This window comes from Neoarius graeffei, chromosome 19 (genome assembly GCF_027579695.1).
Source record: "Neoarius graeffei isolate fNeoGra1 chromosome 19, fNeoGra1.pri, whole genome shotgun sequence".
In the NCBI taxonomy this organism is placed as follows: Eukaryota; Metazoa; Chordata; class Actinopteri; order Siluriformes; family Ariidae; genus Neoarius; species Neoarius graeffei.
In genome coordinates, this window is record NC_083587.1 from 66,628,437 (window position 1) to 66,653,485 (window position 25,049).

Here is a 25,049-nt window from a genome sequence, read left to right on the forward strand (position 1 = left end):
CAATATAACATATTTTCTTCTCACTTTCTGTTACTGTAGTCGGTCTTTCATCTTTCATTCGCACACTCACATCCTCCATTTTTCTCTCCTCTTTCAAATTTGAATCCCACAATGCTTTGTGCCAGTGGGGAAAGCCCACCACATGATGCATAACATAGTCTCTTGAATTTGGTCATGGTGAAGCAGGAAAAAATAGCAGAGAATTTAGAGCCACATGACCCAAATTTCATTAATTGTTCTATTAAAAATAAATAAATAAATAAATAAATAAAATTGGAAGTCTGTGATTCAAATTCAGTAGCTTTCGGTCCACTAAACAGAAATAATTGAGTGTCAGAGAAAATTCTTTTTATGACCTAAACTGTAAAAAAAAAAAATCTGAAAAATCTGAAAGGCAGTACAGCTTTAATGCAGAAATGTTACTGAAACTTCGATTCAAATGTACTTCTATGAATCTAAATAAAAGCTAACACAAATTGCAGTTTTTACCTGTCTATTAACTTTGTACTTCATTCATGACAATAAAAATCTCAATCAAACTGTGCGGTTTTTTTTGTTTGTTTGTTTTGTTTTTTAACTGGCAACAAAATTCATGAATCAACAGACTTCACTTTTATGAAGTGTAAATCTCATTCAGTGAGATAACACATACGCAGGACTATGGAACAGCCTTCCAAGTAGTGTTTGGAAAACAGACACAGTTTCAGTGTTTAAATCTCGGCTGAAAACATATCTGTTTAGTCAGGCCTTGTGTTAATGGTGTTTATGAGGTAAAGGAGTAGATCTGGAGGATCCTCAGAGTGTTTTGGTAAACTGGGATGTATGGATGCTGTCAGTCCCCACTCGCTTGCTCACTCGAGTTTGCTGACAGTGTAGTGGCTGGCTGCTTTATGTCCCGGGGCTCCCTCATGCCAGTGTTACCTTCTGGCTCTCCCCTTTAAGTTATGCTGTCATAGTTAGTTTTGCCGGAGTCCCTGCTTGTACTCGGCACAAAATGTATTGTAGCAAGTGTTCTAGGTGGGTGGAGCACAGAAGCACAGAAGGCCAGAACTGAGTTCTCAAAACTCGTTTATTGTAGCTTTTCAGCTTTTAACTATACATGCACGCACACACACAGGTATCCAGGTCGGGAGTAGCCCCCTTCCTCCGCGCTCCCTCTCATCTTATAGGGCACGGTCACTGGGGAAGACACACAAACACAGGTTAATTCCCGTCAGGTGCAGTGATTCCGCCACTTACCTTCCTTGACTCCGCCCTCCATTCACAGACCGACGCTTGACCACGCCCCCGCTGCCACATACCCCCACCACCCGACTCAGGCTGGGCAGCTGTCTGGCCTGCAGCCGACTCCCTCCCCCCCCCGACGGGAGAGGAAGTCCGCCACAACCATCTGCGCCCCGGCCCGTGGACCACCTCGAACTTAAACGGCTGGAGTGCCAGATACCAATGGGTGATCCGTGCATTGGCATCCTTCATGCGGTGGAGCCACTGCAGGGGCGCGTGGTCCGACAAGAGGGTGAAAGGGCGCCCCAGCAGATAGTAGCGGAGGGTGAGAACCGCCCACTTGATGGTGAGGCATTTCTTCTCTATGGTGCTGTACCTGCCCTTGTGCAAAGACAGCTTGCAGCTGATGTACAGCACTGGACGGTCCTCCCCCTCCACCTCCTGGGACAGAACAGCCCCCAGCCCTCTGTCCGATGTGTCCGTCTGTAAAATAAAGGGGAGAGAAAAGTCAGGGGAGTGTAACAGTGGACCCCCACACAGTGCAGCCTTTACCTTAGAGAAAGCCCGCTGGCATTGCTTCGTCCACTGGACCGGCTCTGGTACCCCCTTTTAAGTGAGATCAGTCAGCAGGCTGGTGACGTCCGAATAATTAGGTATAAACGTACGATAATAGCCAGCCAGCCCCAGGAACTGCCTCACCCCCTTTTTGGCCTTGGGCCTCGGGCAGGCTGCAAGCGCTGCTGTCTTATTGATTTGGGGACGCACCTGCCCATTGCCCAAGTGTAAGCCCAGATACCGTACTTCCACCCACCCAATCGCACACTTCTTTGGGTTGGCTGTGAAACCCGCTCACCTCAGCGACCCCAGGACGGCCCTCAGGTGTTTTAGGTGCTGCAGCCAGTCATTACTTTAAATAATAATGTCATCCAAGTATGTGGCCGCATAGGTGGTGAGGGAGGGGAGGACCCTATACATAAGCCGCTGGAACGTAGCGGGCACCCCAAACAGCCCAAACGGAAGTGTAACAAACTGGTGCAAGCCAAATGGTGTGGAAAAGGCCGTTTTCTCTCGGGAAAGTGGAGTCAAGGGGATCTGCCAATATCCCTTTGTCAAATCCAGTGTCGAATAAAAATGAGCCGTGCCTAGTCAATCAAGCAACTTGTCGATACGAGGCATTGGGTATGTGTCAAATTTAGACACCACGTTGACTTTTCTATAGTCCACACAGAACCTGACTGACCCGTTGGCCTTGGGAACCAAGACCACCGGACTGCTCCAGTCACTGTGGGACTCCTCGACAATGCCCATTTCGAGCATGGTCTCGATTTCTTCCCGAACCACCTTTTTCTTGTGTTCAGGCAGTCTGTCAGGGCGGCTGCGCACTACCACCCCCGGGGGCATCTCAATGTGGTGTTCTATGAGGTGGGTGTGGCCGGGCAGGGGTGAGAACACATCAGAAAATTCTGTTTGCAACCGGGCGACCTCCGTGAGCTGGGTCGGGGAGAGGTGGGCTCCACAGGGGACCGGAGCAGTGGGTGATGCCAATTTTCCCTTTTGAACCTCCGGACCCAGCTCCGCCTTCTCGGGAACCACTGACACCAGCACCACAGGGACCTCCTCACTCCAACATTTCAACAGATTGAGGTGGTATACCTGTAACGCCCCACCCCTGTCCATTCGCCTCACCTCATAGTCGATGTCCCCAGCTCGCTGTGTGACCTCAAAGGGTCCTTGCCACCTGGCGATTAATTTAGAGATCAACATGGGCAATAACACGAGTACTTTGTCTCCCGGTGTGAATTCCCTAAGGCACATGCCCCTGTTGTACAGGCGGACTTGACGTTCTTGAGCCTGCCGCAAATTTTCCCGGGTTAGGTGTGTGAGTGTGTGGAGTTTTGCGCACAGGTCAATAACGTATTGAATTTCATTTTTGCATGGGGAAGGTCCCTCCTCCCAATTTTCCCGCAGCACATCTAGGATGCCGCGCAGCTTACGCCCATATAATAATTCAAATGGGGAGAACCCCGTGGAGGCTTGAGGGACCGCTCACACTGCGAAAAGCAGGGGTTTGAGCCATTTATCCCAGTTACGTGCGTCCTCGTTTACAAATTTTTTCATTATGTTTTTGAGGGTGCGATTAAACCGTTCGACTAAGCCGTCCATTTGTGGGTGATAAACGCTGGTGCAGATCGGCTTGATTCCCAGTAACCCATACAGTTCACGCAGTGTGCGTGACATGAACGTAGTGCCTTGATCAGTCAGAATCTCTTTGGGGATTCCGACTCGGGAGATAACGTGGAAGAGCGCTTCTGCAATACTACGTGTGGAGATATTGTAGAGCGGCACCGCTTCCGGATATCGCGTTGCATAGTCCACCAGAACTAAAATAAAGCGATACCCTCGTGTTGACCGATCTAATGGCCTGATGAGATCCATCCCAATTCTTTTGAATGGGGTCTCAATTAATGGTAGAGGGCGCAAAGGCGCTTTTGGGATGGCCGCTGGATTTACTAACTGGCATTCGCGGCATGCCGTACACCACCTAAGGACATCGCCGCAAATCCCTGGCCAATAGAACCGGGCCATTATTCGGGTTAGTGTCTTATCCTGCCCTAAGTGTCCAGCCATGGGATTAAAGTGAGCCACCTGGAATACCAATTCCCGGCGGCTCTTTGGGATCAAAAGTTGGGTTATTTGTTCCTTAGTTTGAGTGTCGTGCATCACTCGGTATAACCTATCCTTAATAATGGAAAAATAGGGGAAGGACGGGGTGGCATTTGGCTGGAGCGTTTGACCATCGATTACTCTCACTTGGTCAAACGCATGCCACAGAGACTCGTCTCGCGATTGCTCTAATGGAAAATCCGTGAGGGATTCCCCGAGAGAGGGAGGAGGAGACTGCTGCTCCTCACTCTGATGCGATGATGATGTAGACGGCTCTGTGACAGCTGCTCCCACCAATGCCACTCTGGGACCTCCCCCCGCTAAACTACGGCAGGACTCACTCTTCACTAAGTGCATCATTAAATCCTGAAATCCCGGCCAATCAGTCCCCAAAATTATAGAGTGGGTGAGGCGAGGATTAACTGCCGCCTGAACTCTAAATTTCTCCCCTCGAAACAGAATGTGGACCGACACTAAAGGATAGTTGTGAACATCCCCGTACACACACAACACCTTCACCAATTGTGCTCTCCCCAATGCCTCGTTTTGCACCAGGCTTTGGTGGATTGAGGTCTGATTACAGCCGGAATCCACCAAAGCCTGATACGTATCCCCTTGGATACTCACCGGTATGCGATATGCTCCAGCCCAATTGAGGGCGGTTCCTGGCGTGTCAGGGATCCGGACCACCGCGCCCACCTCCATCGCTGAGCACTGATGCTGGAGGAGCCCCGGCTCCCCACAGTGCCAGCACACCGGCCCGGGCTCTCTCTCTGCACTGGTGTTCCGGATATCACTCACCTGAGGGGGGGAGGACACAGACACGGAAGTAGGAAATGGTAGGACACCGCGGGTGCGGCGGGCCGGCTGGGGTGGAGCCGGCCCCCGCCTCGGTGGTGGGGGAATGGGGCGAGGGAGAGGAACAGAAGGGGAGAGAGAGGGGGAGAGAGAAGGGGAGACATGCTGTCCTGCCATTGGAACGGCCGCCATATGGTCCTCTGCCAGCTCAATGGCCTGATCCAGCGACGCCGGGCGATGGCACTGGACCCACTCCACGATTCCTTCTGGAAGTCGAGCGACGAATTGCTCCAGCGCCACCAGATTGATGATCTCCTCAGCGTCGCGGTTGTCGGCCCTCAGCCACCGGCAGCAGGTGTCCCGGAGTTCAGCACCACTGTAGCAAGTGTTCTAGGTGGGTGGAGCACAGAAGCACGTCAGGCCAGAACTGAGTTCTCAAAACTTGTTTATTGTAGCTTTTCAGCTTTTAACTATACACACACACACACACACACACACACACACACACACACACACACACACACACACACAGGTATCCAGGTCGGGAGTAGCCCCCTTCCTCCATGCTCCCTCTCCTCTTATAGGACACGGTCACTGGGGAAGACACACAAGCACAGGTTAATTTCTGTCAGGTGCAGTGATTCCGCCACTTACCTTCCCAGACTCTGCCCTCCATTCACAGACCGACGCTTGACCATGCCCCCTGCTGCCACATGTATACTGTTCCTACTCATCAGGTGACATTGGGCATACCTAACAACCTGTGCTTTCTCTCCCCCTGTTTGTCTCTCTGAGTTACATGTCAATCCTGAGATTGAGATGCTGAACCTCTTCTGCTCCTTGGACCTCCCTGATCCATCCTGGTGCCCTGTGTCTGGTTGGAGTCTCATCACATCGCTCCTGTGGAGGATTTAGAGCCACCATGTTAACCTAACCTGCATGTCTTTGGACAGTGGAGGAAACCCATACAGACATGGGGAGAACATGCAAACACAGAAAGGCCCCCATCAGCCACTGGGTTCAAAACTAGAACCTTCTTGCTGTGAGGCAACAGTGCTAACCACTACACCACCATGCTGCCCCTCTTGAACATGTCATCCAGGGATAAAACATTAACTTCCACTGTTATGCTGATGATTTACACATCTAACTGTCTCTGGATCCCAATAATGTGGTGAAGGCATCAATTCTTTATCCTGTATTAATGATATGAGAAACTGGATGTCCGATAACTTTCTTCAGCTTAACATTGACAAAATAGAGTTAAGTGATTAAGTGTTCAATAATTTTAGTCTTTGGCCCACAACAGAATACTGCTCATGTGAAGCAGGTCTTGGGTTCATTGGCAAATAATATTAAACCAGTATCTTGGAATTGAAGGGAACCTCCTGTTAATAAACTGGTACAACTGGGCTTTTATCAATTGAAAGATATTGAAGGTTAGATTATCTTTGTCCTTTGAAGACAAAGAACAAGTCAAACATACTTTTATTCCATCTCCCCTGGACTACTGTAAAGTTTTATTTACAACACTGAACAGCTCTTCTGTTGCTTGTCTCCAGTTGGTAAAGAATGCTGCAGTCAGACGACTTACAAGATCAAGGGTTGGTGAGAATGTTACCCCAGTCTTAGCTTGATTTCACTGGCTACCAGTTAAATTCAGGATTTATTTAAAAATTTTATAGATTACTTTTAAAGCTTTACACGGTTTGGCTCGAGAATATCCATCTGATTTATTAGTACCCTAACAACAAGACCTGTATGATCATCTGACCGAAGCTTTCCTGCTGCTACAAAGTCCAGACAAAAGTGTGAAGGTGATAAAACTTTGTCTCTGATGCTCCTCAAATTTGGAACAGTTTACCTCCTAACATTAGGTCAGCTGATCCTGTAGACATTTTTAAATCTCATTAAAGGACATTTTTATTGTTCAGCATTTGTTGATGCTCTTGATTCTTAATTTCATTTCTTTATATCTTCACAGTTATATTTATTTACTCTTATAGTTTTTACTTCCTTTCTTTATATCTTAGGGTTTTTTTTAATCTTTCCCTTTATTTGAATGTAATATTGTCATGTAAGGGAGGTATGTGCAGGAAGTGCACATGTAAGTGCAGGCAGAGCTTTACTAACTGCATGCTAGCAATCGGTTCCATATCATCAGTTAAAAGCAGCGTGAGAAAAACAGGCAATGGTCAGGTGAGGCTCAGACAGTATATCAGAGGTTAGACAGGGTGTGGTCAGGAAAACAGAAACAGTGTCGAAGCCAGACACAATACTATAAAGGCGTGGTAACGTCAGACACAGGGTACAGAATATACAGAACACTTATAAATAAAGGTATAATAATAATAATAATAATAATAATTATTATTATTATTATTATTATTATTATTATTATTATTATTATTATTATTTATTTATTTTTTTTAACTTGGAGTACATCCTCCAAAAATTAAAGAAGCATATATAAATCTTATAGAAGTTATAGAAATTAAGAATTTCTTCGAAACTAACTTTAGAAATTACTCCTTGGCTGAAATGGCAATAAATGTAATAAATAGCGAAGTTGTCTATTACAAAAAATTCTTTTTCAGCTCACAGAGGAAATTCAGGAGTCGAAGACTTTAAGCTGAGTGTGACGTGTGAAACTGTGATCAGCTCTTTGCTGTTACACATTAGCATTAGATATCATCACCGTCCTCCTCCTTCTGGCCATTCACGTAGATATCAGCACCATCCTCCTTCTTCTGCTGCTCAGTGTGGACACTCCTGCAATCACACAGAAACCTGTTCATGAGGCACAAACTACACATTAGTTGCTGTTGATTGTTAAATGAACAGTTAACTTTGCAATATGTGACAAAATCAAATGCTTTAAATGAGAGACAGTTTATTTAGACTCTATAGATTGTGTTGCATAAAAATATGCAGAGTTTTACCTCCTCTTGTAAATCACAGCTCCTACGATGACTGAGACGATGAAAATCACTCCAACTGACACCGAGACAATGATCCAGATTAACCATTGATCAGGATTTTCACTTGTTAAAAACAACAGTATTTAACATTTATTGAATATTAAACTGAACACAAGTCACTTAATTTCCTTCAGGAATCATTCGAGATGTTCAGGAATGTTGTGAGCAGATGGGCCCACCCTCGACGTGAAGGCTGATCGTTTCAGATCCTGAGGCCTCGTTGGTTTTCCAAGTGCAGGTGTAATTCCCAGAATCCCTCACGGTTAGAGCAGGAAAGTGAAGAACGGGTCCTGATTCAGGTAAGAGCTTGTTGTTCTTAGACCACATGAACTGTGAGGAACTGTGTGTACACGTGACATCACACATCAGATTTAACGAGTCTCATTGTTTAAGGGTCCCGTTTCCACTGAGCCTGATTAGTGACACCTTTAAATCTTTTCCAGAGAGCAGGAAAGACTCCACGTCAGTGAATCAGGATTTCTCTCACTGATAAAAATGTTTTACTGAATAATAAACATCAGCTACATGAGATTTCTTGATAAAAATTAAAGCTGGAGTTAAATTTACTTTCACTGTTCAAAAGAGAAAGATTTCCACAAAATGATTTAATGTATTCCTATAGGTGAGGAAAGTCAATTATACAGATCATGAATCATTTGGATTTTTATTTTAATTAAAATTTACCTGCAACTTGTAGAGTCGCTCCAGGAACACCTGTCCATCTGCCATCAGGATTAGCAGTTATAAATCTGAATCTGTACTCTCCAGAATAACTGAACTGTAGATTGTGGATTAATAAAGTGCAGTTTGATTTGTCGTCTCCAGCGTACTCAAAGTCTGAGCTGGTGTTTGATGAGCTGTCATAAACATACGGAGGGTTTAAAGACCTGTCTGTGTTTGAGTTCATCGAGCACCAAAGCTTTTGTGTCACCTGAATATTGGGATTTGATGTTGGATCATAATAATAACTGCAGGGAATGGAGACACTGAATCCTCTCACAGCACAGATCGGATTATCAGGATATTTCACAGACCAATCACTGTCCTGCGTGAGAACACCTGTGTAGAGAAATGGGTTATAAATGGGTTATAAATGAGACTGATGAAATTATACTGATATACAGTGGGGCAAAAAAGTATTTAGTCAGCCACCAATTGTGCAAGTTCTCCCACTTAAAAAAGATGAGAGAGGCCTGTAATTTTCATCATAGGTACACTTCAACTATGAGAGACAAAATGAGAAAAAAAAAATCCAGAAAATCACATTGTCTGATTTTTAAAGAATTTATTTGCAAATTATGGTGGAAAATAAGTATTTGGTCAATAACAAAAGTTCATCTCAATACTTTGTTATATACCCTTTGTTGGCAATGACAGAGGTCAAACGTTTTCTGTAAGTCTTCACAAGGTTTTCACACACTGTTGCTGGTATTTTGGCCCATTCCTCCATGCAGATCTCCTCTAGAGCAGTGATGTTTTGGGGCTGTCGCTGGGCAACATGGACTTTCAACTCCCTCCAAAGATTTTCTATGGGGTTGAGATCTGGAGACTGGCTAGGCCACTCCAGCACCTTGAAATGCTTCTTACGAAGCCCCTCCTTCGTTGCCCGGGCGGTGTGTTTGGGATCATTGTCATGCTGAAAGACCCAGCCATGTTTCATCTTCAATGCCCTTGCTGATGGAAGGAGGTTTTCACTCAAAATCTCACAATACATGGCCCCATTCATTCTTTCCTTTACACGGATCAGTCGTCCTGGTCTCTTTGCAGAAAAACAGCCCCAAAACATGATGTTTCCACCCCCATGCTTCACAGTAGGTATGGTGTTCTTTGGATGCAACTCAGCATTCTTTCTCCTCCAAACATGACAAGTTGAGTTTTTACCAAAATTTATATTTTGGTTTCATCTGACCATATGACATTCTCCCAATCCTCTTCTGGATCATCCAAATGCTCTCTAGCAAACTTCAGATGAACCTGGACATGTACTGGCTTAAGCAGGGGGACACGTCTGGCACTGCAAGATTTGAGTCCCTGGCGGCATAGTGTGTTACTGATGGTAGCCTTTGTTACTTTGGTCCCAGCTCTCTGCAGGTCATTCACTAGGTCCCCCCGTGTGGTTCTGGGATTTTTGCTTACCGTTCTTGTGATCATTTTGACCCCACGGGGTGAGATCTTGCGTGGAGCCCCAGATCGAAGGAGATTATCAGTGGTCTTGTATGTCTTCCATTTTCTAATAATTGCTCCCACAGTTGATTTCTTCATACCAAGCTGCTTACCTATTGCAGATTCAATCTTCCCAGCCTGGTGCAGGTCTACAGTTTTGTTTCTGGTGTCCTTTGACAGCTCTTTGGTCTTGGCCATAGTGGAGTTTGGAGTGTGACTGTTTGAGGTTGTGGACAGGTGTCTTTTATACTGATAATGAGTTCAAACAGGTGCCATTAATACAGGTAACAAGTGGAGGATAGAGGAGCCTCTTAAAGAAGAAGTTACAGGTCTGTGTTAGCCAGAAATCTTGCTTGTTTGTAGGTGACCAAATACTTATTTTACTGAGGAATTTACCAATTAATTCATTAAAAATCCTACAATGTGATTTCCTGGATTCTTTCCCCCCATTCTGTCTCTCATAGTTGAAGTGTACCTATGATGAAAATTACAGGCCTCTCTCATCTTTTAAAGTGGGAGAACTTGCACAATTGGTGGCTGACTAAATACGTTTTTGCCCCACTGTATTTTGTATGTTGTATGTTTTCAAGTTCATGTGTGTTCATCTCATGCAGCCATAAGTACACCTCCTCCAATTCTAACTAGCTCATCTGGTCATAGGCCAGGCTGAATGAGTTTATGTGATCATGCGTCGTCTATCTGTCAGGATGTTGCAGGATTGGAGCTGAGGTGAATGCAGTCTTCAGTCAGCAGAAGGCTTCCTCAGCTTCAGGGTTCCAGTGAAGACGTTTGAGTCCCTTCTGAAGCAAGGCAGTTAAGGGATCCACAATGATGCTAAAACCTCTGATAAAGTGTCAGTAGAAGTTAACAATACCTAGAAAATGTTGAAGTCCCTTCACAGATGTAGGTACTGGCCAAGACGTGATGGCAGACACCTTGGAGGAATCCATGCTAACTCCTTCTGCACTGATGATGTACCCCAGAAACGAAATCTGACACAAATGGAATTCACATTTCTCAGCTTTAATGTAGAGGTGATTACTGAGTAGACACTTAAGAACTGACCTGGCATGTTCCAGGTGACTTGCTTCATCAGGAGAGTAGATCAGGATGTCGTCGATGTATGCGATTACAAACTTCCCCAGCATGTCCCAGAGCACATCATTTATTAGGCATTGGAAGATGCTTGTTGCTGAAGAAAGGCCATATGGCATGACCCGGTACTCAAAATGGCCGGCGGTGGTGCTGAAAGCAGTCTTCCATTCGTCACCACCCTCTTGGATTCTGATTAGGTTGTACGCACTGTTCAGGTCATGTTTAGAAAAGATTCTTGCAGAACATAGTTGTTAATGCAGAGGGAACCAGCGGAAGAGGATATGGGTACTTTACAGATATTTGGTTTAGTCCTCTGAAGTCTATGCAAGGTCGAAGGCCTCCTCCCTTCTTCTCCACAAAGAAGAATCTTGCAGAGGCAGGTGACTTGGAAGGACAAAGGTAACCCTGTTTGAGTGCTTCCTGGATGTACTCCTCCATGACAGCTTGCTCCTTCTGGGAAAGAGGGTAGATGTGGCTGCGTAGAGGTGACGTACAGAGATTGATGGCGCAATCGTAAAGATGATGTGGTGGTAGGCCACAAGCCTTATTCTTACTAAAAACCTCCTTCAGGTCAGAATAACATTCAGGTACATTTTCCAGTGAATCTGGTTGAGGACTTTCGACAGAAGTATCATTGCTGCATCTGGCCACTCGGCTGGGCTGAGCTGTGGCAGTGTGTGGGCTGGTGAAGCTGGGCACCAATGTATGGCAGATTCAGTCCAGACCTTTGATTAACGAAGAATGTTCCAATCTTAATAGGCCCCACAAGCACTGTACACCTGCTGCAGAGCCATGGTGCTAATATCCAACAATGCACAGCTCAGGTCCAGATCTCTTCCCACACAGCAAAACTCTCAGAGTTAATTTCCCAGTGTTAAGCAAAAGTGTTAAAATATAGAGTTGAAATGACACTGTAAAAAGTTGATTTAACTGTGAAGGAGTCAATTGTATATTTAGGAAATGTTAAATTAATACTGCAGAGATTGGGACAAAATAAACACCAGCATTGTATTAAAATTGATTCTCTCAGAGTTGATTTAACACTATAAAATTTGCTGTGCACTTAATGACTCAGCATGGCTACCTGTCAACAGGGGAATAAAATGCTCCTGGAAGAGGGTGCTAATGCCTGGAGCACCAACTGCGCCCCACATACTGTGGACCACCTGGCAGCTGCAGGTGCTCATGGCCAGAGTGACACTGAACTGCTGGAGAGGTGGCCTGAGGTAGTTACAGTGCAGGGTGGGGACAAAGCTGCACACTGGTGCTGGCTCCACCCTTACGCAACATGTTGCCTGTGTGGGTCTGTCTGGGGTGCTGGGTGCGGCATTGTGTGCCCGTCAGTGGTTCCCGTATCTGCATTGGGTGCCTGCCTGCTTCACCGGTGGCTGGGGGATGATGGGGTTTTAAGCTCTCTCTCTCTCTCTCTCTTGCTCTCCTTTTGCATCACGATCATTGTATCAGTATTACAAGGGTTTTTTTATCTGTTTTTTTGTTTATCTTTCCTGCTTTTTGTCTTTTTTGTCATTGCTTTTTTTATTTATATTATCTCTGATTTTATATCCAGTTATTTCTTGTCCTGTTTGTCATTCCTGTAGCCTGGGGGGGTAGAGGGAAAAAGGAAAGGGGAAAAGGAAAGGGGGAGGAGGGCTAAACGGTAGTTACTTTGAAGAATCTACACTGTAAAAAATGATGGGCTGATTTCACTTAAAATATTTCATACATGTCAACCTTTAGTTACCCATGCCCTTACAAAACCTGTACTTTTCCCTTACATACACCCATGAGCCCTTATACACGAGAAAAAATTCCAATTTATAATCCAAAGCACTGATTGTTTTATTCTACATTATACACTCCTATTGTAATAGGCACATTTAGCACACTGCATCAAGTTAAAGGGATCAAATAAGCATGTACTGAATAAAAAGAAATTTTAGCTCCCAGAGAAAACAACTGAATTAAAAAGGACTATATGTACAATCAAGTAAACAATTATCTACTAAAGAGAATGACTGACTGAACTATAAACTTAATTATTTAAAATACTTTTTATCAGTAATACCAGAATTATTGATGTAAATTTTGCAAATAAAATGTATTAATATTAAATAGTTCATAAAAATTACACAAAGTTCTATTTGACAAATGTTGACATCACCTACAATATTACATTCCACCAAAGAAAATTACTTGAAATATAACAGCAGTACTAAGTCAGTATGTTAATTAAAATAGTAGGTTACATGTAATAAATTCTATATAATCATGTCAAACAGTAAATGAAGATTAGTAAAAGTTCCATTTGAGAAAAAAGTGTCGACACCACAAGCAGTGTTTGATGCAACTAAAGATGACTGAACCACATCAAGTGTAACACACACGTACATACATACATACGTATGTCAGGGAAATACGTCGTAGTTACGTAGTAGGCACGTCCTAATACAACGTCGTGCCAATACGTAACGACAACGTAGTGGTAATACCTAACGACAACATAGTGGTAATACCTAATGACAATGTAGTGGTAATACCTAACGACAATGTAGTGGTAATACGTAATAACAATGTAGTGGTAATATGTAACAACAACGTAGCGGTAATACGTAACGACAACGTAGTGGTAATACCTAACGACAATGTAGTAGTAATACGTAATGACAATGTAGTGGTAATAGGTAACAACAACGTAGTGGTAATATGTAACGACAACATAGTGGTAAATACCTAACGACAACATAGTGGTAATACATAATGACAATGTAGTGGTAATAGGTAACAACAACGTAGTGGTAATATGTAACGGACACGTTATCTGGCGACCATCCAGTGACGTATGTCCTACTACGTAGTCTACAAAGCTTTGGGACTATTAGATCTAATATAGCTATTTATTCAGTGCCTAAAAGCAGAGTTCCTGATGAGTTTATGAGCAAAATATTTACAAGGGCACAAAATCAACCTGAATAGAATATTACAGCACCATGAATAAACCAGTGAATTGTGTCATGTTTTTCACCTCAGTAAATCACTGCATTGTCTTGTGACAGTGAGACCAATAATGAGATACACATCGCAGTTACAATACATATTTATTCCTTTCTTTGACACTGCATGCCATGCACCAGAAACAACAGCATGTTTATTATGGTGTGACTCTGCTGGGTGCCTGGTGGACAGCAGTGAACCAGCACTTTCACTTTGCAGCACTACTGTAGAGTTACCATCCAATATCACACTTCATACGTCAAGCAGTCATCTAATTTCATCCATCAAGTCCACACACTTTGGAGCTCAGCGCAAGCAGTGCCATTAGGACTAATCCCCATGCACCTGTTCCTGATTAGAGCGCAATCACAGCACATATGTAGAAGAACTCTCAGTAACACACAGACTTTGTGAAGTGTACACATTGTACCCTGTGTCTAACATTACCAAGCCTTGTATTTTGTATCACTTTTCTGGTTTTGACCCTGTTTGTTTTTTTGGACTGTGAGTACTGTATTTCTCTGATATCCTGTCTGTGCCTCACTCCACCACTGCCTGTTTTTTGACTCTGCCTTTGTCTTCGTTTTGGATTTGTTTGCGAGCGCATATTCATATGTACATCATACGGTCACAAAAGCCATCAAAAATCAGGTCAATGCATTTCTTTTCAGTCTGGGGCTCCACTATAAATATAGACTGCTCATTTCTCAAAGTTACAGTGGACTTAAATTGATTGACTGTGATAAATTGATTAATACTTCCCTCTAGTGGCTGAAGACTGAAGCTCTACTGAAGCTGTATATTGACTATCTGGAGATTTTCTGTAATTTTGCTGACTGATATTAATAATTGTTTGACCTGCAGTCCAATGCTGCAAGTCCCCTGATGAAGTAGAAAAGAAGTAGAAGTAGAAATAGAACTAAAAAATGTTTGTTATTAAATCATCATTTAGGAAGCAGAAAGTCGAGTCTTTGAATTTTCCCAGGTTCAACCAGATTATTTTAGATGTTTACTCTCTTTTTTTATTGACGTGATATATAAAACCCTATATGCAGTATTCAGTGATCGAAAGACTCCAAAACACACTGATTTGAGTAAAACTACTGCTGCTGTAATTCGCTTTCGCAAAATTATTCATTGAAAACGTTGAAGGATGAATCTTCAAGTCAAGCATTCTTGTTCTTGCAGAGTCAAAGCATCGAAGCAGGTCTGGGGTAGAGGTGACAGCATTTCTAGGGGTTTCTACACACATGCTCATTAACCAGGCAGTCACGCTGACCATTTGGTGTCGCTGGGGTTCTCCTTTGGGAGGAGAACTCAGGAGAGCATCTCAGATGGCCTCACTTGGTTAAAAACTTCCAAATTTTGATATCAATTTCAAAGAACTCTGGAATGGTTCAGGTTTGGGATTAAACCGAAGACATATTTGAATTATTTTCACTTACGCAATAAAAATATCAAACATTAATCATTAACTTTAACCATTTACAAATGAGTTCCATAATTATTAGATTAAAGATATGTGAGTTGTGTTTATGTTGATAACACACTGATTGTTGCCTTGACTTTTAGATGATCACAGATGAACAATAATACACTGGTCCAGGTAATAATTCAATTCTGAGAAATATTTTCTCCTAAGAGAGGAGAAAATAACCCCTGGGGGTGAGGGGTTATGTGTGTGTGTGTGTGTGTGTGTGTGTGTGTGTGTGTGTGTGTGTGTGTGTGTGTGGACTATGCAAAATAAGCGCTAAGAGGCTGGTTAAATATTGCTCAATTTCTGCCATAATAGGTAGTTTGTCCATCTGGAGACGGAGATGTCATATTTATCCATAGACATTGTTAGACTCATTTTTTTTTATGATCACACTTTCCAATCTACAGAGTATTTCCAATAATGTTTGGTTCTGCAATCCTTCCCTGTGTGATGATCCAAATAAAAGTATTAAACTGTGTGTAAGCCCCATTGATTCTTCTCGACTGTTATCCTTTACATTAAAGTGTGTTTTCAGATGATGATTTGAGCCAGAGAAGATCGTCAGGTTTTACATAAACTTGTGCAGTCCATGAAGGCTCAAGTTCACACTGATGTAATTTGTAATTGTGTGTGTGCATGCATGCCTGTAAAAGAGGACTTTGCTCATCTTCCTGTTCTAATGGTATGAATACACTTCTGGTAGGTACATTAGGGAAGCACTTTTAATCCAGGAAGTATGTTCAGTTCTCACAAATAACTGTATGAGCGAGTCAGTGAGCTCAGTATAAACACAGACCCAACAGTGAGTGTGTGAAGTTGTTCCTGAAGAAGAGATGAAGATGCTGCTCTCGGCTCTGATTCTGCTCACGCTGTCTGGTAGGAAACATCATCTCACTCTTCGACAGAATTATTGTTCAGAGTTGTAATTGTTTGCTGATTGATGTTGCAGTGTGTACGCTCAGTTATTGGATTATACACTTCCACAAACACATTATACTGGATCATATTAGTCAACATTAGATTCTGATCTGATCTGATTATTAACACCATTGTAATTGCTCAGGTCCTGAGAGAGAGAGAGAGAGAGAGAGAGAACACAAAAATATATAACACTTTAAGAGTTTTATGGAGAATTTTGAAAGTATTAATGAAGAAATATGACTCCACCTTCCTGAAACTGGTCTGTAATGTATTCTATTCAAAAAAAAACATTGATGTGAAATTTTTACAACACATAATAAATGAGCTCCTTGTGAATAGCTGTACAGTATCCTCACACACAGCATTCAGGATTATTAACACGGTTAGATAACTCCAGGACTGCGGCCTTAACAAGAGCTTTATACATGTTTCTGGAGGTTCATTTGTTTTTACTGTAGGTTTTTTTCTCCAATAAAATTTGCATACAGATACACAGATAACGTACATCCAGTACACCTGTACAGTTTATTTATTCAATATCTGTTACTTATTTATATATACACATCCATAAATTGATAAATGTATAGCGGTATAAATAGATACAGATATACAGCAGGGGCGGAGCCAGCTGGTTGGATGGGGTGGGTCTTATTTCCATTCTGTGACCTGTTTTAGTGTGTGTGCACGCGACCACAGATAGTCTGATGGAACCGAACTCACACATGCGCTTCAGAAGTAGATTACCAGAGAGCTTCATCATTATAGCAGCACAATCTCGCTAAAGTATCCTGGGTTTTGTTCTATACATGGCCTGTACAGTTCTTTACACTTGATATGAACTCGTACTAGAGACAGAGTGCAACCTGTTAACAGAAGAAACCACATCTCCCGTTCTCTTCAGCGCAAAATGCACATCTTTACTGAGTCTTTGTTCCATTCTTTAAAAATAAACAAGTGTTGCCAGGCAAAACAAACCTTGCCCGGCAGCACTTATGGCACTTTTATATCTCTCAATGGTAATATTTCTCAATCATCAGCTGTCAGGTTATAGCACTTTGAAAACCCATAACCTTCAGTTTGACCTTTCAAGGTCACTCAATATCATAGATCATGGTGCCAGATGAAGCCCATATGGCACTTCCTATAAGTTGATAATGGTAAATATCTGTCTACCATCAACAGTTTTCAAGTTACAGCCCTCTGAAAATCCATGACCTTAAGTTTGACCTTTCAAGGTCACATAACGCCAAAGGTCATGGTGCCAAATGGAAGGCCATATGGGAGTTACTTTATGCTCATAATAGTAAACATCTGTTTATCGGCATCCGTTTGAGTTATAATGTAAAATGTTATTTTGACTGAAAGGTTGACCTTTCTGGTGACCTTGACCTTCACCTTGACCTGATTACCCCCAAAATTTAATCAGGTAATCTACAAACCATTGCCCACCCACCCTGAAAATTTTGAAGTCAATCAGTGCAACCATCTAGACGCTAGATTGTTAACAGACAGACACAAAAAAAAACAGACAAACAAACCGCACTGATTACAATACCTCGCCCTGCTTACTCCATTGCACATGAGGTAATGAAAAGGCTTGAGGTCGATAAGTGCATTGATAGCCAGCAAGTTAACTCATAAACTGTAGTGAGGATCAGCAGCCTTCTCATGATTAATACCACAAACTAGCTGCTCTGTGTAGCCTGTGTAGCCTGTGTTAGCGAGCAGTGTCAGGCTAACAGACATCTACAGGAAGAAACTGGTCACTTTACAAATAAAATATATGGCTCTGGATTTTATATATCGGTAGTCCATCATGTCTGATGATGACCTCCATGTGCAATACTATCATCTCAGTCAGGATTGTTGTGGACTCACATGTTGCTGTAGAACCTTAGGCAAGATTTACATGGTCATCCACAGTGCCAGCTAGGGCTGGGCAAAACGATTATTTTTTAAACGATTAATCTAGCGATTATTTTATCGATGCATCGATTAAGCTAATGATTAATTATTCGATTCAATTTTGATTCAATTCATGATTATTTCCCCATTACTTCACTTATATAGCCATTTATACATGTTGATTTACATGTCTGAATGAAAAAACACAAATTCCTTAACATTGCAATGCATGTTTAATGCTCTTAAACTCAAAATTCCAAAATAAAATTCAAGTAAGAATATATAAGTGTAAAATTATGTATTCTGTGTCTGAGGTAGCATTCAATATAAAATAAAGAGGTCACCCAGAATACTTTCTTAGAGCAATTGAAAGAATACAGTAACTAATGTAAACTTGAGGGCTTTAAGCTAATACAGTAAGTGTTTTTTCCAACAACAACAACAAAAAATAAAACAAAAATAGCGGCAGTGGGAGCCAGCAGCTCGTCATGGTGTCCTTTCTGAACCAACAGAATTTAACATTTATGTTGAAAACATAGGTCTAGCTTACAGAAAATAATGCATCTTAATTATTTATTCAGATGAAAATAACAACTTATAGTAATACACTCTGCTACTCACCTTTTTTCTTAAACTCAAAATTCCAAAATACAATTCAAGTAAGAGTCTACAAGTGCAAAATAATGCTCCCGGATGGCGCTTCTTCAAGTGCTGGTGCATAGCTGTCATGCTTGAATGATAGGCCATTTCTGTCTTGCAGAGACAACAAATTACTGAATCACTTCCTCCTTTCAAATTGAAGTATTCCCATACCTTTGATGAACGAGTGCGTGCCTTGCACTTTTGAAACTCTGAAGAGCCACTCGCATCACTACTACTCTCCGGTGCCGCCATCTTTGTTTTGGGTCCAACGCATCAGCAGGCAAATTTTGCGTCGATGTAATTTTTGCATCGACATCATCGATGACGTCGACGCATTGCCCCAGCTCTAGTGCCAGCAGTCAAACCATCCAGGCATGCCAGGTGTAGCTGCTGTTGCCTTTCTTCTTGTGCGGGCCTCAATAATGTTTTTGTGTCTGTTTTCAAATGTGACATACACATGTGTAACCTATGTGTGCCAGGCAGTTCAGTTTAGTGCACGTTCCTCTAGCTGCCTAAGAAGGATGCCAGCATGTGTAACATTGATCTTGACACTGTGTTTGAATCATTTGAGGGATCTTCCTGTGTTTCTTTTGCTGTGGCAGAGTTCACTGTAACGGAGTTACTTGGAGATTCTAGACTTATCTATTTGAATAGCATGCCCTGTCCATCAGAGCTGTGCTTTTAAGATGGTGGCTTCAGTGCTTGTAGTTTCTGCTCTGTCCAGGATCTCAAGGTTTGTAATCTTATCCTGCCATTGTATGCCGAGGACTGCATGTAAGCTGAAGCACTCCAGCAGTTTGTGTCTTCTGTACAAAGTCTAGGTCTCACAACCATAGAGCAAGCTAGGGATAACAACAGCCTTGTACACTTTCAGTTTGGTTGACAGATGGATGCTGTGCTGACTCAGTATTTGGGATCACAGTCTGCCATGTGTCAAGTCAAGTTTATTTGTATAGCGCTTTTAACAATAAACATTGTCACAAAGCAGCTTTACAGAATTTGAACGACTTAAAACATGAGCTAATTTTATCCCTAATCTATCCCCAATGAGCAAGCCTGTGGCAATGGTGGCAAGGAAAAACTCCCTCAGACGATTTGAGGAAGAAACCTCAAGAGGAACCAGACTCAAAAGGGAACCCATCCTCATTTGGGCAACAACAGAAAGCATGACTACAACATTAACAGTTTTAACATGAAGTCAGTTTCGTTGATGTTATAAACTCTTCATTGATGGAAACTTGAGTGCAAAACTGTTCATGACAACTGCAGTCGTAAAGTTAGCAAGTCAACTGTAGTCCTCAGCCATAAAAGCATTACTGTAAGAGTCCAGAGCGTCTTCCAGGTGTGACTTTCAACTGTCCACATGGGGCCGTCCTCCACAGGAGCGATGCAATGAGACTTTGACCAGACACAGGGCACCAGGATGGATCAGGCAGGTCCGAGGAGCAGAAGAGGTTCAGCATCTCGATCCCAGGACCAACATGTAACTCAGAGGGACAGATTTGGGGGGAGGGGGAGAGAGAGAGAGAGAGAGAGAGAGAGAGAGAACACGGTAAGACTTTACATTACAGATCGCTAATAAGGTGGTAATTCTATGGTAATTGTGATGTAATTTCATGGTAATATTGCCTTTGTAACCGCTTATTACAGGTAATTTCCATGCAATTTCCAGTGTAATTACTCTGCAGTTTCTAGGTAATAGCGATGCAAACAGCTTTCATTAAGATGGTAATTTCTATGGTAATTTTGATGTAATTTCATGGTAATATTCTTTGCAATTGCTTATATCGAGTAATTTCCATGCAATTTCCAGTGCAATTACTCTGCAGTTTCTAGGTAATAGCAATGTAAACAGCTTTCATTTCAAGTATAATAAAATGGTAATTATTTGAAATTAATCTGTAGTTATTGAAATGATGAGTCCAGGATTTACTTGTTGTTTTTGTTTACTTACCTGAAAAACAAGGAGGTAATTTCCAGGAAAATACACAGCATCAGGGCCGTAATATGCATTATCACTTGTTTCCACTCAATTACTTAGTTATTACCAAGAAAGAGACAAATCAAGTCATTGTAGTAGTAAGATGGTAAAAAATACATTATTTGCCTGTAACTACACTGGAACAAGTTTAGTAATTTCATGGAAACTACATGGTATCAGAGCTGTAAAATGCACTATTGCCTCTTCCTACTTAATTACCTAGCTGTGTTGATAAACCCATCAATTATCCTTATGACATTTTTAGTGTTGTTTTTGTTTAATTACCTGAAAAAACAAGGAGGTAATTTCCAGGAAAATACACAGCATCAGGGCCGTAATATGCATTATCACATGTTTCCACTCAATTACTTAGTTATTACACCTCTGATCTGAAATAGTTACCGTGCACTGACATCCAAAACACAAACACATTTTGAGCACAACCTTTATTACTTTGTTTTTTAAAAAACAAACAAAAAAAACATTGTTTTCACACAGGGCTGGCGCTAGGCATAGGCAGACAAGGCAGTCGCCTAGGACGCCAAATGTCTTGGGGGCGGCAGTAACGCTCATAAGTCCCACAGAATTAGAACGTTAAGCAAAATAAAACATTGACCTTTACATTGACAATGATTATTCATGGGCACTCAGTATACACGTATGTGTATGTACAGTGGGGCAAAAAAGTATTTAGTCAGCCACCAATTGTGCAAGTTCTCCCACTTAAAAAGATGAGAGAGGCCTGTAATTTTCATCATAGGTACACTTCAACTATGAGAGACAGAATGGGGGGGGAAGAATCCAGGAAATCACATTGTAGGATTTTTAATGAAGTAATTGGTAAATTCCTCAGTAAAATAAGTATTTGGTCACCTACAAACAAGCAAGATTTCTGGCTCTCACAGACCTGTAACTTCTTCTTTAAGAGGCTCCTCTGTCCTCCACTCGTTACCTGTATTAATGGCACCTGTTTGAACTCGTTATCAGTATAAAAGACACCTGTCCACAACCTCAAACAGTCATACTCCAAACTCCACTATGGCCAAGACCAAAGAGCTGTCAAAGGACACCAGAAACAAAATTGTAGACCTGCACCAGGCTGGGAAGACTGAATCTGCAATAGGTAAGCAGCTTGGTGTGAAGAAATCAACTGTGGGAGCAATTATTAGAAAATGGAAGACATACAAGACCACTGATAATCTCCCTCAATCTGGGGCTCCACGCAAGATCTCACCCCGTGGGGTCAAAATGATCACAAGAACGGTGAGCAAAAATCCCAGAACCACATGGAGGGACCTAGTGAATGACCTGCAGACAGCTGGGACCAAAGTAACAAAGGCTACCATCAGTAACACACTACGCCACCAGGGACTCAAATCCTGCAGTGCCAGACATGTCCCCCTGCTTAAGCCATTACATGTCCAGGCCCATCTGAAGTTTGCTAGAGAGCATTTGGATGATCCAGAAGAGGATTGGGAGAATGTCATGTGGTCAGATGAAACCAAAATAGAACTTTTTAGTAAAAACTCAACTTGTCATGTTTGGAGGAGAAAGAATGCTGAGTTGCATCCAAAGAACACCATACCTACTGTGAAGCATGGGGGTGGAAACATCATGCTTTGGGGCTGTTTTTCTGCAAAGGGACCAGGACGACTGATCCGTGTAAAGGAAAGAATGAATGGGGCCATGTATCATGAGATTTTGAGTGAAAACCTCCTTCCATCAGCAAGGGCATTGAAGATGAAATGTGGCTGGGTCTTTCAGCATGACAATGATCCCAAACACACCGCCCGGGCAACGAAGGAGTGGCTTCGTAAGAAGCATTTCAAGGTCCTGGAGTGGCCTAGCCAGTCTCCAGATCTCAACCCCATAGAAAATCTTTGGAGGGAGTTGAAAGTCCGTGTTGCCCAGCGACAGCCCCAAAACATCACTGCTCTAGAGGAGATCTGCATGGAGGAATGGGCCAAAATACCAGCAACAGTGTGTGAAAACCTTGTGAAGACTTACAGAAAACGTTTGACCTCTGTCATTGCCAACAAAGGGTATATAACAAAGTATTGAGATGAACTTTTGTTATTGACCAAATACTCATTTTCCACCATCATTTGCAAATAAATTCTTTAAAAATCAGACAATGTGATTTTCTGGATTTTTTTTTTCTCATTTTGTCTCTCATAGTTGAAGTGTACCTATGATGAAAATTACAGGCCTCTCTCATCTTTTTAAGTGGGAGAACTTGCACAATTGGTGACTGACTAAATACTTTTTTGCCCCACTGTATAGGTACTAGATCAGCTGTGCTGAAGGGGGTGCTCGCCTAGGACACCAAACTGACAAGAACCGGCCCTGTGTTTAACATTTGCAACAACTGCAATTAAACAGCATAATTAAATTCTGAAATAATATAATACAAATAATAAATGAAAATATTTTCTTTAATTATGAAACATTAATTTTTAACATGGTTATATTTAAGGAAAAACATAACACTAAACATTCAAACCCACTGATCTCTTTCAGTTTAGGTTTTATAGGTCAACGGCAACAATTCTCCTTTTTCTTTCATTTTTTAATGTTTTCCATTAGCCCTGGCTCGTTATCGACAAATTCTTTGCATTCTTTTGCAAATTGCTTAAATGTTTGCCGTGTAAACTTGGGCATTCTCTCCTTCTCCTCACCCACAGCAATGAGGACCTCAGCTATTACAGCTGTCAGGGCGATTGTATTTCTGTCCACGTCGTGTCGCTGGCAGCTGTTGCCCAGACTTCTGGTCTTTGCGTAGGTTTTTAATAGGGCCCTGTACCTATGGAGTACATCTTCTGGTGTTTTCACTGCAAAGAAAAAAAAGGTAAGTACAGTCTTCAACAATAATGGACAAACATTGCATTACAGAGTAAAAATACCAGTGTTAGTATAAAAATTATTGAAATTAACCCCGTTTCAGATAACATTTGATCCCACTCAAAAATAATATTAATTTTACTCTTTGGTCAGTGTAACATTTTCCAGAGTTAATTCTACTCAATATTGTGTAAAATAGCTTAACAGATTTAGAGTTGAATTTAGACTGGCCGTCTGCAGAACTTTACACTGACTTTTGCAACTGTTAGAGTAATTTGACTCTGCACAGTGTTGTAAATACTCTATCTGGATATAAGTTTACTCTGGAATATGGCCACTCCATTTTTTACATTGTAGCCAGTAACACTTACTTCTTTTCCCAAATTTTGCAGTGGTCCTCTTCTTCTTAGACGTCTTCTTCTTCTTCCTCTTTTTTCCTCACTCAGAGGAGGAGGAAGAGGAGGAGGAGGGGGAGGAGGAAGAAGAACGGGCTCGAGGAGACGAGGATCTTCCTAGGCCTGGGTGTGCAGCTAAATGGATAATAAGAACAGCAATTACCACTACATATGCATAATGGGATACATGTAATTCAGTATAGTAATATAGATTGGTATAAACACCACAAGCAACAGAAATACAGCATATTTAGACAACATACAGTGAAAACCATCTAAAGGGGCGCTAGGCAACGTGGACTCCTTGTGGTTTCCCAAAACAACTCATTCATGAAAATAAATGTTTGCCCTTCTCCATCACAATTCATTATGTTTTTCAACCTAGCTGATCAGAACATTGGCAGATACAAATGTGATCATACATACTATGGCACACAATAGCAAAGTTACTTAGGGCAAGTTTGTTTTTGTAAGGCAATCCTCCCTGTTGCGATGTTCCTCTAGGGATGTCAGACCATGTTTTGCAACTGGGGTTTTCTGCCCATAGACAGCGGAAGCAAGTCATCTATACTGACTCATTACAGCAATTTGTGACAGTGATTAATTAACTCGAAAATGTTGCCTAATGCCTCTTGAAATCCAAGTATATTAATGATATTAAAGTTCCACTTACCAGGAGAACTGTGTGAAGAGGTACTGGGGCGCTGCAATGCAGCCTTCAGTTGTTCCCTCAAAAAATCTCGCTCTTCCTTCAGCGCATTGGAGCATCCACTTGAGTTTCAACATCTCCTGTGTAATGAAAACAAAAAGTACAGTATTATATGTGTACATCTGAATAAATTTTTTTATTGTTTTCCCAATTTCTGTCTTTTAGTCTTGCATGTTGTGCTTGTTTGTTGCCCATTCATGGATTTGTGACCTGTATTCTACTTTACACTGCTGTTACATCATTTGAACAGAAGATGGTAGTA

General features: G+C 42.0%; 1 pseudogene; it reads right to left on the reverse strand.

The window, feature by feature from the left end:
• LOC132867652 (uncharacterized) overlaps positions 1-10,978 on the reverse strand; it is a 143,068-nt pseudogene extending 132,090 nt beyond the window's left edge.
• Between the last annotated feature and the right edge of the window lie 14,071 nt (positions 10,979-25,049).